Here is a 17,664-nt window from a genome sequence, read left to right as displayed (position 1 = left end):
CTCTATTATATAAATATAAATAAAATGATCAATGGGATGAAAAGAAGCTCAGAATTGAACTTGGACTATAGTTCCAGTAATGAAATCTATCATTTAGATATTAAAATATGTGTGTGTGTGTGTGTGTGTGTGTGTGTGTGTGTGTGTGTGAATTTTAGGAAAGTATGATTCCATGAAAAATAGATCCAACTTTGGCTTTTCCCAAATGTGATCTTCATGGGATATCTGAGACTTTTGCTACTAAATAAAGGTAGATTGCATGACCTCTGATAAGAGCTGGGAATAATAGAAGAATGAATCCAGGCTGATAGCAGGAAAAAATGGAATTTTATCTTTAGGCAATATAGCAACTTGATGAGAAGAAGCATAATAAATTCCATCCTAGAAGGGACTCTGTCCTACTGAGCTATCAATGTCTTACGTTGCTTATTTAGGCAAGGATGATAAGAGAAACTGTTCAGTTGTTTTTAAACTATGACAAACGGAAGGAGCATTGTTTGCTTGTTTCTTTTAACAAGAAACAGGGGCCACTATGTGGCGCAGTGGATAGAGCACTGAAATAATTACCTAGCTGTGTGGCCTTCGGCAAGTCACTTAACCCCATTGCCTTGCAAAAAATAAAAGAAAATAATTGATTTTTTTAAATGCTGAATTTCATCTTTTCTTGAATTATAGAAATCTTTCCCTGCCCCAATTTAAAACTCATCTGATACAAAGTCACGGTTCTTTAGTATTTCACACATTCATTTAGACTACTATTACTATCACTACTATTACTACTACTACTACTACTACTACTACTACTACTGCTGCTGCTGCTGCTGCTACTACTACCACTACTATTTGGGGGAGGGGGTTGGCAAGGGAATGGGGTTAAATGGCTTGCCCAAGGTCACACAGCTAGGCAAATAAGTGTCTGAGGTCAAATTTGGAGTCAGGTCCTCCAGACTCCAGTGCCAGTGTTCTACTGCACCACCTAGCTGCCCCTACTACTAAAACTACTACTACTACCACCATTACTGCCACTACTATTACTACTACCAATACTACCACTACTACTATTACTAACCTTTAGTATGTGAGAGGACCATACCAACCAACCAAGTGATTAGAGGCATGAATTACACAGTTATGTTTATTATAGTGAGGGGTAGGCTGTGTAAGAGACATCCTTCTCACTTGCCTTTACTAGAACTGTTCCCATGGCCTGACTAAAAGGAAACAGGATTATTAGAGATGATGATCTAGCTGCTGTGGGAATCTCTTGGCGTTTAATTGGTTTCACTCCCTCCATATCGGTAAGGCACCATCAAGCACTAGCATGTGACATCTGGAAACAAAATGGGACAATCCAATATATCCTAACCTGTCTCTCAATAGACTAGTCATCAGTAAGGCCCTTCTTCTCAGACATTCCACCATTGAACTACCATTAATATTACATAATTGCAAACAACTTTAACACTAGAACAATGTCAGTTTCCACTCACAGGTGCCCTCCAACCCAGAAGGAATAGTCCTCTGCATGAGCCCTGGTCCTGGGATCTCCCACTCCCACCAACTGAGGATGAGATAAAGGTAGGGGGCAGAAGAGAGAGGCACAGGGGCCCCACAATTCATGGCCCACCAATGCTTTGCATTATCATCACACTTAGTGGGGATTCTGACTTAGAGGCATTCATAATCCCAAAGATGGTAGTTTTACCCCATTGGCTCTTCAGTCAAGCACATACACCAAATGTATGTCTGAACCTGTGGTTGTTCTCATACTGAGGAGGATTATTGTGGCAACATTTTGGATGTCATTTATCCTTCATCCATCAAACAAACCTTTGAGTAGGTAGCTCTTCCTCATTTTACAGGATCACAGATTGAAATCTGGATGGGACTCTGGAGACTAGCCAGTCTAACCCCTCTCCTATTGAATATGAGGAAACCAAAGCATAGGAACTTGAAATAACTTGCCCATGTTCACATGACATAAATATCAGGGGTGAAGCTTGAACCTCTGTCCTCCTGAATCCAAGTCTATACTCTATACACTAGCCTCATTTCTTTTTGAATGGAAAGAATGCTAGACTTAGAGTCAAGACTACTTGGGTTCAAGCTCTACCTCTGACACCTACCTGAATGAGCACAGGTAAATCACTTAAATTTCTCTGGTTCTTGATTTTGTTCTTGTAAAATAAGAAAATTAGACAGATTTGGTGTTCTCAGACCTTTTGTCCTTTGACAGTGTGGGAAAGCTTGTCGATTCCTTCTCAGAATTCCCAGCTGTCATTGTACAAAGATAATTCCCCCATTTACTACTTTTATTCCCACCTAACTCAATTCTACTTCCCAATACCAATGCTGAGCTCCAGATTTACCTGCTGCTTACTGTGCTCTCTAGAATACTTGTTCTATAATTAACAATCTTCCTTTCATCTTGCTTTTTTCCTTCTCATTCCCTACAACTAAACCTGATCTTTGTACTCATAGTGCCTCCAGAATCTCTATCACTTAGTTCTTTCAAAAGTCATTGTCCCTGCTCTGGCTTTACTCTCTTTCCTTTATTACTTCAATCCCATGTAGCATCTGTTCCACTCTATACTATTCCCTACCTTTAAGTCCCTTGTCCCCTTGTCCATTTGTTGATCAGACTTATCAAACCCCAAACTTCTTCCCTCTTCCTCCAATTAATATGTTGATGAATGGAGATGGTATCACTGTAACAAAAAAAAAATTAAATAGCATATTTGAAAAGATGGCTCATGGAGGCAAAAGAGAAGGGTTTCTTACAGCTAAAAGAGAAACTGATCTACAATTGGCAGTCACTTGAACCAAGAATCACAAACCATCAGTTGCTGAGACCACAACTCTTTCAAAACATCAAAGCATTTTTCTACTCTGGGTAGAACTAGAAGAACCTTACAGGTTTCAGTTTGCATTTGACAAAACTGAACTCTAGAAAAGTGAAATGACTTGCCAACAGTCACCTACATAGTAAGTAGGATAGGCAGGATTAAACTAAGATTTTCTTTATTCTAAGGTCTACATGCTGCCTCTCCACATGGATCACTTCATACAGACATACTGGTTTAATTAAATCTGATCTAATTTAAATATAATGGAATGCAGAAAAAAACAATTTTCTTTTCATGTAATGACATGAAATTGGGCATTATTGAGGGGATGGGGGCCTACATGATGCAAAATAATCAGTTTGGAAGGTGGAGGTTTTCTGTATTGAGTTGACAATGAGAAATGCACCTTAAGTTTCCTGTGGCGCTTGGATAGATCATGAAAACAGACTCTTTGAGGAAGTTTGAAAATACTGTTTTGGTCAAAATCCAACATCGTTAGCAACACTTGCAATGGAAAATGCAATTCTAAGACAATCCTCCAAAGCCCATCCACAATTGTCAACTCTCTTTCCACCTCAATACACCTGCATGTAAAATGAGATGAAGTGAATGTTATTTTTACAAAGCTGACTGCCTTAACAACCTAACAAAGACTGGTTTCCAGCTCCAGCCTATGTCGACATGACAGTAAATTACCTGTGTGATCAACCAGAAGGTGAGGCTGGAGCTTTGTATCTTGTCTGCCTGATCAAACTGAAACCTCCCAATAAAAGGCTTCCATCCCTAGACTTAGCATCCTAGGCCATTCTAGAGAGTACATCACAGAAAAGATTATATGCCCCACTAGAAGGATGAAGGGCAATGCCATCAACCAACCAATCGATCAATCCCAAAGCATTTCACAAGCACATGCCATCGTGGTGAGTGTTGGGAATACAGGAAAAAGATGAAAAAAAAAAAAAAAACCAATCCAACACATAAGACCTTGAAGTCAAGAAGCTCACATTTCATTTCCATTAGGATGGTTTATCTTATTGTTCATATCAATTTTTAAATTCCATATTCAATGCAAATAATCAAGAGGCAAAGACTTTTTCTTCTCTTTTCTTCCTTTTTAAAAGAAGAGTTTTCCAGAAGCCCGAGCAGAGGCCACGGCTGTTCACGTCCCCCGGGGCTTGGAGGGGTGGGAGACTTGGAAGCGCCCGGCGCACCCCCCCCTCGCCACCCCGCATGGGCATCCCTGTGCAGCCATGACGGAGCCCAAGCTGCTGCTGGACTCCAACATCCGCCTCTGGGTGGTCCTGCCCATCGTCTTCATCACCTTCTTCTGGGGGCATGATCCGCCACTACGTGTCCATCCTGTTGCAGAGCGACAAGAAGCTCACCCAGGAGCAGGTGTCGGACAGTCAAGTCTTAATTCAAAGTAGAGTCCTCAGAGAAAATGGAAAATATATCCCCAAACAGTCTTTCTTGACATGAAAATATTATTTCAACAACCCTGAGGACGGGTTTTTCAAAAAAAAAAAAAAAAAAACAAAGAGGAAGGTAGTACCTCCATCTCCTATGACAGATCCTACCATGCTCACAGATATGATGAAAGGAAATGTAACAAATGTACTTCCTATGATTACTATTGGTGGATGGATCAACATTACTTTCTCAGGATTTGTCACAACCAAGGTCCCATTTCCTCTGACCCTTCGATTTAAACCCATGTTACAGCAAGGAATTGAATTGCTCACTTTAGATGCATCCTGGGTGAGTTCTGCATCCTGGTACTTTCTCAATGTATTTGGACTCCGAAGCATTTATTCCTTGATTCTGGGCCAAGACAATGCTGCAGACCAATCTAGAGTGATGCAGGAGCAGATTACAGGGAGCAGCAATGACCATGCCTGCTAACACGAACAAAGCTTTTAAGACCGAGTGGGAAGCTTTGGAGCTGACTGATCATCAGTGGGCATTGGATGATGTTGAAGAAGAGCTTATGGCCCAGGATTTCCACTTTGAAGGCATGTTCAAGAAGGAGCTACAGACATCTCTTTTCTGAAGGTGGTGCTTAAACCAAGACTGGCATCCCCTGCATGATGCTGGGGGCTCAGAGAAGTCATAAGATGTTTTTTTTTTTGTTTGTGTTTGAAAAACTCAGAATAAAGAGGAGTGTGGGCCAGACACCAATTAGGGCCTGGTCTTGTCTGACAAAAAAGAAGAGTTTTCCTTCCTAATCAAGAAATTCTAATTATCTAGGTGAGCATCTCTGGTGAAAGCACCCTGCTTGGTCATCTGTAAGCATAATGCTGAATAAGTTTTCAACAATGCTGGTAGGGGCAGGTACAGGGGAACATTTCTGCTTGATTGCTTAACCAGAGAATTTCCTCTTTGAGAAGCACAGCATTGACTTGGGATTTTTCCACTGTCAAATAAAAACCAATCACAAAAAGGATTCTTCACATTTGAGGGTTTTCATTCCAATGGAGGGCCACAAGATGGCATGGCTGGTGACTGAGTGAAATGAAGTGAGAGGAAGTACTGTCCCCAGTCTGAAGGCATAGTTGCCTCTCCTGCAAAAATTCTGGGATGCTGCCCCTGTTGTTGTATGAATCCTAGAAAGTGAAATCAGCAAGTTTGCCAACAAGGATTGCATTGTGATTCCCCAAGTGAAGACATCAAATAAAGAAAAGGTTGTGTTTTGTCAGAGATAATATTTGGAAAGTTGGTACAAGATATTTTTTAGCTCCAAAATGTTTCTGCAAACTGATTACATCCTTTAAAATACCAGGCCTTTGGAGACCTTCTTAAAACAAATTAATCAACTTTGCAAAATGCATCGCCTTCTTCTGAGCAGTACCCACAATCCTACCACCTTGGGGAATAATTTTCTTGTTTTCCTAGCATTTTCCCAAACTAATTATTGTACCTCTAAATAGAAGGTTTGTTATTATACAGGCTGATTAATTAGATATGTTATTTCTATATCAGGTAAGAAATCACCAAAGGATTGATGATAAGCTTAAGAAATCAAGTAAGACTGTAGAAGGCAAAATGCAATTACTTCCCAATTAAAAAGCCATTTGACATATTTAAGAGATTAATAAAAACATTCAATGTTGTTAAGAAAAATAATTAGAATTTCTAAGGAAGGAATCAATATATTTATTTGATATAGCTGAATAGTAGTTTTCAATGGTATGCATATAAATTAAGTTGTTGCATCTTCTTTAAAAGATGGTTTGCTCAAGTCTTTTCCTAGTACTTTTCCCTAACAATGTGTCTGGGTCCTCTCAGATAAGACCCATTACATAAACTCTGGGGCAGGTAAGGAAGTGAAATCAGATATAAAATTTTTTCCTTGAGATCCTTAAATAGTCATGCCTGGTCATCAAATTTTAATAGTTTTTCAAATAATTCTTAAATGTAAATGGCTATCCTGTTAAGATTTTTTGGCTATGAGTTATTTATTAAAAATTTGAAAAGACATGTTCATTAGGGGAACAGAATGGCAGACCCTTCTTGCTGGAAGATGAGCCTTAAGAGTTGTCAAGTTCTCATCCATATGATAGGTGATCCAGGATCAGAATTTAAGATATGGTACTACAAAGACACTTCAGAAATTACAAAGCCTTTACTTTAACATCTATCAACTCCTTTGGCCTATACAACAATTTTTTGAGGGGACTGCTTTCATTATCCCCATTTTACCAGTGAGGAAACTGATTCTGAGAGAAATGAAGTGATTCAGCATCACACTGCTAATAAATGGCTGAAATAGGATTTGAATTCAGGTCTTCCTGACTCCAAATGGAACACTCTCTCCAAGTTACCTCTGAATGTGCAGAGAGAAGGGGATAGATATAAAAAATACTACAGAAGTCAATTAGCCAGAACTTGACTTATAACAACCACAGAAAAAGATCTGAATCCTACAGTTGTCCACAAGCTGAGAGTATATCAGATCTGCATAATGGGAAAAGTCAACAATGATCCAGGTATTTCTAAAAGAATATCATGTCTAAGGGCAGTGATGTATCCCATATGATCATAGTCAGACCTTTTCCAGAGTACAGTGCCCTATTTTGACCACACGAACTGTAGAAAGGATACAGAGAAATGGAAGTCACTTCAGAAAAGAGATGAAGAAAGAGTGGAAAATTTGTCTGACGTGGTTAAATGGAAAGGAATTAAGATTGATTAGCATGTTTAACAGTGGCAAGGAAAGTGGTTGCTTTTCTTAGTTTGATACTCTTGAAAATGTTTTGGTTGTTTTTTAGGTTTTTGCAAGGCAAATGGGGTTAAATGGCTTGCCTAAGGCCACACAGCTAGGTAATTAGTAAGTGTCTAAGGTCGGATTTGAATTCAGGGACTCCTGACTCCAGGGCCAGTTCTCCATCCACTGTGTCACCTAGCCACCCTTGAAAATGTTTTTTAAAAGAAACCAACCATGAAGTTGTTCTCAACGTTTATAAATGATGGGCCCCCATTTTTTAAAGCAGAAACTTCTCTTAGAAAATAAGAAAAGTTTTGGAACTATTAGGAAACGCCAAAAATGGCAGAATGAGATCTTCAGGGAGGTGGTAGGGTCTTAGGCCTGCTGATTTCCAGAAATCTGGCTTCTCCCTTTTCTCTGAGCAGATTGAAACATAGCTACCTAAGTCCCTTTGCTTGATCATCCCCAAGCATAGAATGTTCTACCACCTCCAGAAACTTCCCTTTACCATCCTGGCTCCTGGTGCTCTTTGGATTCTTTTAGCAAGGCCTCCTCCTCCTTCCAATCTACTCAGCCCAATTGTTTTGCACTCTGCTCTAGAGATCAGAATACTAATCCATTTGTGTAAACCTTCTCTTCCTAGGTAGTCCCTAAGGCCTTGAGGGCACAGAGTATGTCTTTCAGTCTCCTCCAGTAACTAGCCAGTGCTTCTGTACATATTTCATCATGTCATGGCTCTAGATCTGAAGGAGACCTTAGAGACCATTTCAATCTAGCCACCTCACTGTAGAGGTGAGTAAACAGAGACCAAGAGAAATAAAGTGACTTAACCAAGGTCATACAAGTAGTAACTCAGATCCAATGAATCCATGTTCACTATTCTTTCCCTAGCATCAAGCTGCCTCCGTCTATTGACTGACTAGTCAAATAGACAATTACATAGCCTAGATGACTCAGACTCTCACCTGCCTTGAAGACAGGGGGCAAATTCCTTCCAGGACCATGAGGCTGTAGGTGTCAACAAGAATTTGCTGCACTGGGAAATTGACAACACAGACAGATTTTTGCTAGTAGACAGATTGGGCTGGCAATAGGCAGAGGAAACAAAGAAGAGGCTTCTCTTTCCTCTGGCCTCAAGAGTATGTGGTCCAGTGGCCTTTGGAGTTAAAAGGAGAGGAGCCAGCTGATTATTTGTCTTTCATCAATTAATTTCATAAGGTTTAGAAATCCCACTTTATTTTCCTAATGCCAGAAATCCCAGAGGTTGGCAACCTTCTCGAAGAGCAGTGCCAAAGTGCCAACTGCTTTCAATTAGGCAGACTGTCAGGGAGTGGAGGCTGCTGGGATAGCGCTGGTCATTAAGTGAGGAATTTGGGGGGGAGGGGATTAGGGACAATGAATGCATTCCAGCCCTAGAATTTGAAAGAAGAGAGTGCCACTAGAGTATCCTGCTGGTCAGGTCTCTAGTGGTGGTTCTCTGGGGAAGTGACTCTAGCAGGGACATTCTGCTCAAGCAACAAAGAAAATGGATTCAGTGTTTGATACATGGCCATTGAGCATATGTGGGAGGATGGCATTGCTATACATTCTTTCATGCCTTTTCTAGTCATTTCCTTATGGTGGCCATCATGTTATTATAGACGCTGGGAGGAAATAATCCATACTCTATTTTACAGGAAGAAACTAATAATGAATCCCTACCCTTTATGAAAACATATCTTGGGGCAGCTAGGTGGCACGGTGGATAGAACACCGGCCCTGGAGTCAGGAGTACCTGAGTTCAAATCCAGCCTCACACACTTAATAATTACCTAGCTCTGTGGCCTTGGGCAAGCCACTTAACTCCATTTGCCTTGCTAAAAAAAAAAAAAAAAAAAAAAAAAAAAAAAAAAAAAAAAAACCAACTAAAAAAAGAGAGAACATACCTCTTTTGTTTATTTTACTCAAAAAATTAGTGTTTTTTACAACCTAAGAATATGTAGTAGATAGTATAATGGACTGAGCACTGAGCCTGGACTCAAGAAGAACTGAGTTCAAATTCAGTCTTGGACATTTAATGACTGTGTGTCCCTGAGCAAGTCCTTTTGCCTTTTGTTTTCCTCAGTTTTTTCAACTGTAAGATGGCTATACAAAAAGAACCTCCCTTATATGATTACTGTGAGGATAAAAATGAGATAAGATTTTTGAAGTACATTTAGCACAGTGCTTGGTACATGCTAAGCACTATGCCAAAGCTTATTCTCTTCCATACTCCTAGGAGTTGCTACCCCTCTGCCTTATAATTGGTGCGAGAGCTCAGGGGAGAAGATCAGTAATTATTGATGAAAGGAAGGGGAGCTAGGTGGTGCAGTGGATGGAGTTGGGAGAAACTAAGTTCAAATCCAGCCTCGGACATTTAATAATTACCGAGCAAGGGGTGGCTAGGTGGCGTAGTGGATAAAGCACCGACCCTGGAGTCAGGAGTACCTGGGTTCAAAGCCGGCCTCAGACACTTAATAATTACCTAGCCGTGTGGCCTTGGGCAAGCCACTTAACCCTGTTTGCCTTGCAAAAAAACCTAAAAAAAAATAATAATAATTACCGAGCTGTGCGACCTTGGTCAAGTCACTTCACCCCACTGCTTTGCAAAAGAAAAAAAGTTATTGATGAAAATCTGCTTGGGGAAAGAAGTGACAACTGTGGGTCTTGAATCTCCCCATAACAGCCTTTTGAGACATAAGCAGCCAGTATGTTAGTATTGATACAACAAAGCTGAATAAGTTCTATTGCCCTCTGCTCCCTCCTTCAGCCCCCACCATTGTGTGGACTGGGTTTCTTTAAGGCCAGGGTTCTTATTTACAATCTTTTCTGTACCCAATTAACTAGAGAGGGCTGACTGAGATTTTTGTTCTTCTTTTTTAAGTTGTACCATGTGAGTTGTCCTGAATGCTCTCGGAAGAACCATCAGTGTTTTCATTTTAATGGAGTTGTTCTTTATTGACCTGTTTTAAGCATCGTAAGTGTACTTTTGATCATTTTTGCCCAGTTTCCTAAAAAATCTGCTCAGGGTGACAATCCATCCCTCCACTTTCATGTATCCTTTCTTTGTTTTTTTGCTTATTTACTTTTACTTTTTCACTCCTTTGTTTACCTTACTCCACTTATAACATGGGGCTAGAAAGTGACAAGAAACATTGTAGCGTTTAGGGAAGCAATCTCATTAACAGTCAGTTATGCCTCATAATAGCAATAACAATAATGATTTTTAATAATAATAATACTTATCACTTATTTAGCACTTTAAAAATTACAAAGCGCTTTATGACTGTTATCTCATTTATCTCACAACAACCTTGAGAAGTAGATGATATTATTATTATTATTATTATTATCATTTTCTATTTTGGAAAAGTAAGGCAGACAAAAGTTAAATGACTTGCTCAGAGTTCCATACCTAGTGCATGTTTAAGGCTGAATTTGAACTCAGATCTACCTGACTCCAAGTCTAGTCTTCCATAAATAGATAGGGCCACCACCTAGCTGCCTTGTTGTTTCCTCTATACAAGATAGATCTATAATGATGATTTTTGTCCTTTGTTCTTGAAGATCATAACATGAGGGAAATGATACCATGAAATGGTTTTAAGCAAGGGGACGGGGGTTGTGCTAAGTCACCAGTCCTTACTTTCTCCTCCAGAGGCATCTGCGTCCAGTGATCAGATAGCAATCGGGGACAACTGGAGATGACCTTCAATGGGAAGCAATCAGGATGAAGTGACTTGCCCAAATGGCAAGTGTCTGAATCTGGATTCAAACTCCCATCTTTCTGACTCCAAGGCCAATGCTCTATCCACTGCACCACCTAGTTGCCCCAGATCTACACATAGATATGTGAGGAATAATGTGTAAATCTGCCCAGTGTAGCAGAAAGAACAGAGTTCTGTTCTAGCAGTTAAGAAGACCTGGATGAGTTTCTTTCCTGTCTCCAATATTTATTGGCTATGTGATCCCGATCTGGACAAATATGTTGATAAATCGCAGAGAAAGTATGCACCTGCACTGGTAAAGGAAGTGCCCTATGCCAGTGTGCCAATCAATAAGTATTTCTTAAGTGTCTACTATGTGGCAGACCCTGGGCAAAAATTCAAAGAATGAAACAATCCCTTGCCAATCTAATCCTTATCCCTTTCCATGGTGAGTCTCCTTCGACTTCTTATTTTGTCCCTACACCTCCATGAAATTCATGCTATTTGTAAGACTAGGCAAAGCATTAGTATTTAGAAGAGAGGCTGAGTTGAGGGGGCATCCAGATCAAAGAGATCAGTTAATCAGCCAGCTAACAAGCATTTATCAAACACCCACAGTGGAATGTGGGCTAGGTTACAGAGACAAAAATCTAACTGCTCCTGCCTTCAAGGAGCTTAGATTCTACTAGAGAACTCAGGACCATTGAAGTAATAGAATCGTTAAAAGATTCAATGCCAGATCTTCATAATTCCATAATATAGGGGCAATCCTGGGGGGAAATATTTAAAGGACTTTTTTTTTAATCGACTAAACATGTTTGGACAGGTTATGGAAATAAGGTTTTTAAACTTTCAAATTGGACAGAGTTGATCATGTGTGGCTAATATGTGACAAATCATTTTCTGCTTAGCAATTACTTTAAAATGCATCTAAATCTTTGAAGAAAATCCAGTACCCTATGGTTAGCAGTTCTATAGAAAGAATTCATTACAAATGGGGCAGAAAGAGGTACTTCAGTGATTTAGAAAACTCCCATAGTTTTTCATACCTGTATTATGGCTTTCAGGAGCTAGAGTGATGAAAAAATATATTAATAGCAATGTAATTCCATTCAGGTGCACATTAGGCTTCAACGTTGGATCTTAAATATCAAGAATTGGTCTTAAACAAATATGAGGTAGGTCAAAGCTCCTGTCTTAGGAATTAACAGCATAAAAGCACAGGTCAAAATTCAAAACAGTTCCCATGATTACCTTGAATATATACCAGGCACCTAGTGTAGGCAAGGCACTATCCATCCTGAGGAATGATCACATAACAAAGTAGCATATTAAAGAAAACGTGAAGATAAAAGCATCAAAGACTATGAAAGTAAGGGAACCTTAGAAGATAGATAGGACAGCTAGGTGGTGTTGTAGTGGATAGAGCACCAGGCCTGGAGTTAGAAAGACTTGAATTCAAATTCATCCTCAGACAATTTCCAGCTGTGTGACCCTGGATGAGTCTCTTCATCTCCATATGCCTTATTCACTGGAGAAGAAAATGGCAATCTACTCCAGTACCTTTGCCAAAAAAAGCCCCACGGACAACCTTGGTGTGCTACAGTCTGCAGGATCACAAAGAGCCAGAGATAACTCAACAACAACAACACACTACTCATTTTAGGGATGAAAAAAACTGGGATCCAAAAGGCTTGCTGAAGGTCACAAAAGTAGCAGGTAATTAAATTGGCTAAGATTTAAACAAAGCTGCCCTGACCGCACATCAAGCGTTATATTATCTTAATATGAGGAAGTAATATATCCAGATAAGATGATTTAGTTTTGGGATGTTGGCAGGGGCAATACACACACACACACACACACACACACACACACACACACACATATACATATATATATATATATATATATACATATTACATATATATATATATATATATATATAATCTTTGGGCTATGGAATAGATATGTTTGATAGTGATCCCTCTCTCAGAAAATTGGACAAATAAGTGATGAAAAGAATTCTGAGACATAAAAATAAAACGAATTTGATGAGGTTATAAATGATGTCAATGACCAAATGGAATTGTCTGGGATAAGAAACATCAAACAAGTGAGAAAGGCACAAGTTGTCCCCAGTTTTCAAATGCAAATATGTATTTTGCATGTGGGCAGTATCTACAGGCTGCAGGTCTATCCCAGCATGTCTCACTGCACTTTATAGTGCTATTGTGTTCATGTATACCCAATCCTAAGGCACAGAAGAAGTGAGCAGACAAAATGCTCTTCTGTCTTCAGAACTCCCTTTCATAGTACCCACTATATGGTGATTTAATGTGTCTTTATGGAGTAGAACAACTGTCTTATAACTCTGCTTCTATCACAAAGAGATACTTTGACCGAAATGGGTTCAAGACATGGAGGAAAGACTGGGAACTGGGTCTTCTAAATATGTACACTTAGGTAAATATCTGTGGGGCAGCATCATGACAGTGTCTTATAGAGTCAGACGCAAATTTGAAATGAGAATCGGTTGTCTGGTTAATTTGGGCTGGATAGGTAATATGAACACTTTGAACTCAAATTATCCTCTAAGTAGCCTTTAAAGATGAATTGAGAGGCAGTGGAGTAGAGAGCAAATGAGTCCAAATTAACTCCCCAAACTACCATTCAGTGGTCGAAGAATAGATTTTCTTTACCTTTTTGGTGCTATGGACCCCTATTGCCAATCAATCTGCACCTTTTGTCCAGATCACATTTTTAAATGTATAAAATAAAATAAAATAAAATAAAATAAAATACATGGGATTACAAAGGAAGTCAGTTACATAGAAATACAATTATCAAAATAATAAGAAAACATATCCATGGATCCCCTGGTATGTGGAACAGAGAAGAGGTATTGGTGGAAGCAAACATCAGGAGGGAATGAAGTCTGATTCCTTGCATAGTCCATGTCTGGTGGGGGCGGAGGAAGGAGATAGAAAATGCAACAAATCCTTTGTCCTCTCTCCATCCCTCACTGGATAGGTACCCACAGAGGGCAGGCTCTCTCTCTCCCGGCCTACTTCCTTCCCCTTACTCTCCATTTCTCTTCATTGAGAATCCATTGCTTTGTATCCCCAACCTTTACTTCAGAGGGATCATCAGGCTACAAATCAGAACTCTACCTTTGCCTGCTTCTTTAAAGGGAATATAAGAGAAGTGGCATCTGCACATCCAAAGTCTGGTGCTGGAAATTAAAATAGAGTTCCCAGAACAAAAGAATCTCTAGGAAAGAATTTCCAGAGTACTAACTAATTTATTGAGGAAGAAGGGATTAGAGGTGCCCGGAGCAGGAAACAACAAAGAATATACAGCAAAAGAAAGCCTATTTCTAAAGTTTCTCACAAGCCAACAAAAAGGGAATTTTCCATTCCTTTCAATCAAACCTCTCCTATGGCTTTTTTTGCCCAGAAAGATAAGGTAAGTCTGCTGGTATTTACTGTTTTCATTCTATAACCCCACACGTTTTTAACTGTTGTGCAATTTTATGATCTCCTAAGAGCATATCATAGAACCATATTTTAGAAAGGCAAGATGCAGTACACTTGGCTACTCAATACACAATTCTAATAAATTCTTTCCAGTTCTGGTACATAATTAATTCCGGAAAGAAATATAAATATAATTTTGAGTCCTTTGGTTATTTTCCTCCATAAAAAGAATGAAATACCCAGTTCACTTACATTTCATATTTATATAATTCATGAAAATATGATCAAATTCATTCTATAATAACAATGTCAAAAATGAGTGAATTATAGCCTATCAAAGGAGCCTCCGTTTCTTCCTCTAAAACCAAGGGAAGGCAAGGAGGAGACAGTACAAGCTTTTGGTAAGTCCTATTCCAACTCTAGTTATGGTGGCCCAGGACTAGCTGTATTCTCCTGTCTTAGAAAAGTGCTGTAATTCCTACTAGCTAACTGTTCTTTTTTTAATGGATTGAACAGGGCCAAAGCTAAAGGAAAAATATTTCTTGAACTCAGGAGTAGAATAGAAACCTACAAGGTGCCAGCTCTCAATTCAGTTCCAATATGATAAGCCCCTTGAAGGGAGATACTACTACCACTACTACGCCTCCTCCTACTCCTCCTCCTCCTCCTCCTACTACTACTACTGTTACTGCTGTAATTACTATTACTGCTGCTATTGCTACTATGAGTACTACCATATTGCTGCTATTGCGCCTTGCTATGTTACTGTTATTATTCCTAATGATACTATGATTACTGTTTCTTTTGATGCTATTACTACCGCTGCTGCTATTGCTGCTACTATTACTATTACTACTGCTACTGCTATGATTACTACAGCTACTGACTGCTGCACTGATACCGTCATTACTGCTACTACTACTACTACTACTACTACTACTACTACTACTACTACTACTACTACCACTACTACTGTTGTTGCTATTAACACTACTTTGCCTGCTATGCTACTATTGCTGCTACTTCTACTGTGGCTACGGGTGCTACTACAACAATAAGACGACTTTGGCTGCTGCTGCTGCTGCTGCTACTGCTGTGGCTATTACTCTACTGCTATTGTTGCTACTACTACTACTACTACTGCTGCTGCTGCTGCTGCTGCTGCTGCTGCTGCTGCTACAATACTACTTTGACCACTGTTGTTACTACTATTACTACAACTATTGCTTCTACCAAGCTACCTAAAGAGAGTCAAAAATAGATTTATTGGAAAAATGGAATAGCTCAAAGTTTCCATCTTCATTGGTCCATGAGTAGCTGCTATACTGCTGGGCTGGGTGAGTTAGGGAGAAACAATAAAATTAAATTAAAATAAAACACAAGAGAAAGGGTATGGGTAGTGAAGCAAGGTTTTTGGTGATGGAAAAGGGGAAAGAACTAAGGAATTTTAGAGTAAAAGACATTAGCTTTAGCAAGGAGATATGTCTCCTCCCATCAGAATGGCTGCAAGGAATGTAAGAGTCATTAGTAGCTGCTTCTGAGAATTTGGGAGGAGTGGAGTTGAGAAAGTAAGCTCCTATCCACATAGCCATAAGCTCCTATCCAACATAGCCAAAAGATTTTCAATAAATTAAAATTCTAAGTCATTTTCTACAAAATTAAGGAATGAGGGAGCTAAGAAAGAGAGGCTCCTGGGTTTGAGGGTCCAGGAAAAGGCTCAGTATAGCAATGGGGATGATTAAATAAAGATTTACTTCATCTCAAGGCCTTCTCTTTAGTTTTGAATTTTTTAATTTTCAGCAAATGATTGAAAGTCTTACTGGAAATTCCTTTTGCCTTCATTATATTCATGAGACTTCCTTCCCCCAGTCTGAATGAAGTGATGGTCAGGAAGTTCTAACAAATGATGGGCTTTCCATATTCATGGCATCCATTAGGTGACTCTCCCATTAGGTCTTGGACCGCTGCTTGCTGTAGTAGATAGCAGCCCTGAATCATTCCCTATCCCAGGTTTGTCTCCTGTAGGAATGAATTAAGATAAGTGCAAGGCTCTTGCATCCCTATCATTCCAAACTTCATCTCTAACTACAATTCACTGTGCCCTCCAGTTGGTACAATTATAAGGTCTCTCCCTAGGATAAATGTTCTGACAGGTGGCAAGTCCTCTACGTTTGTAGGTCTCTGTTCAAAAGCCATACTCACAAGAACTCTCTCCACTTTGAATGTTAGCCTCCCAAAACCTGTCACTTGCCCCCATATAGGGGGTTTTATTACACTGAAAGTTGCATTCAGGATTCTCAGCTCCTTTTGCCAGAGCTGGCTGGGCCTCCTTGTGAAGTTGAAATAGTCTTCTTTATGAACCAAGGATAACATGGGAATGGGTCAATGACAGTTTCTTTTGGGTGGGGTGGGGGTATGGGGAATGGGGGCGTTTAATGTTATTTTATTTTTCCATTTACAAGCAAAGACAGTTTCCCCACATTTATCTTTGTGTAAGATTTTTGAGTTCCAAATTTTTCTAGTTCCTTCTCTTCCCTCTCTCCTTCACATGGCAGCAAAGAATCTGCTAGAGGTTGTATTCGTACAACCATATTTAATTTATTTCCATATTAGTTATGGTGTGAAAGAAGAATCAGAACTAAAGGGGAAAAACATGAGAAAAAAGAAAAATAAAACAAGTTTTTAAAAGCAAAGATAGCATGCTTTGGTCTGCATTCAAACTCCATTGGTTTTTCTCTAGATGCGGATGGCTTTTCCATCATAAGTCTTTTAGATTTCTCTTTGATGACTGAACTACTGAGAGGAGTCAGGTCCTTCATAGATGATCATCTCATAGTATTGTTAAGATGTACTTCATTCAGCATCAATACATGCCAGTCTTTCCAGGCTTTTCTGAAGTCTATCAGGCATCAGTTTCAAAGAGCAGTCATGATAGTTCCAGCTACTGGCCAACAGGATCCAACAATCTTCCAAATGTGCCTGGTCTAGTCTGTCTTTGGTCACAGGATGTGAATTGAAAATAAAATTCTCTGGAATTATATTGGTCCTTTTAATTCAATTGAAGTGGATGAGAAACTATCCCCAGTCAGGAATGCTATCCACTAGAGCAAGCAGCATTCTGTGACCTACAGGAGAGTAACCTAATGGATGAAATGAATATGAAAAGTCCATCAATTGCTTAAATCCCTTCTCACTTAGACTGGGGGGAGTAAGCCTCACCAATATAATAAAGGCAAAAAGAGGTTTTAGCCAGAGTTCCAATCCTTTCCTGATAATTAAAAAATTCGGAACTAAACCAAACCCAAAATTACTTTGACTTCTTGGTTCGAACCTACCATCAAGGTTTGGGCTCCTTATCCCCCTATTTTGGCCAATCAACTATTTTATTTTATCTTTTCAAATTTTATTTA

At 39.4% G+C, this 17,664-nt stretch overlaps 1 pseudogene; it reads left to right on the top strand.

The window, feature by feature from the left end:
* The first annotated feature begins 4,096 nt into the window (after nucleotides 1–4,096).
* LOC141499965 (ER membrane protein complex subunit 3 pseudogene) lies at nucleotides 4,097–4,985 on the top strand (annotated as a pseudogene).
* Nucleotides 4,986–17,664: the final 12,679 nt, after the last annotated feature.

Source organism: Macrotis lagotis, chromosome X (assembly GCF_037893015.1).
Source record: "Macrotis lagotis isolate mMagLag1 chromosome X, bilby.v1.9.chrom.fasta, whole genome shotgun sequence".
NCBI lineage: Eukaryota > Metazoa > Chordata > Mammalia > Peramelemorphia > Peramelidae > Macrotis > Macrotis lagotis.
This window is presented reverse-complemented; position numbering and strand designations above follow the sequence as displayed.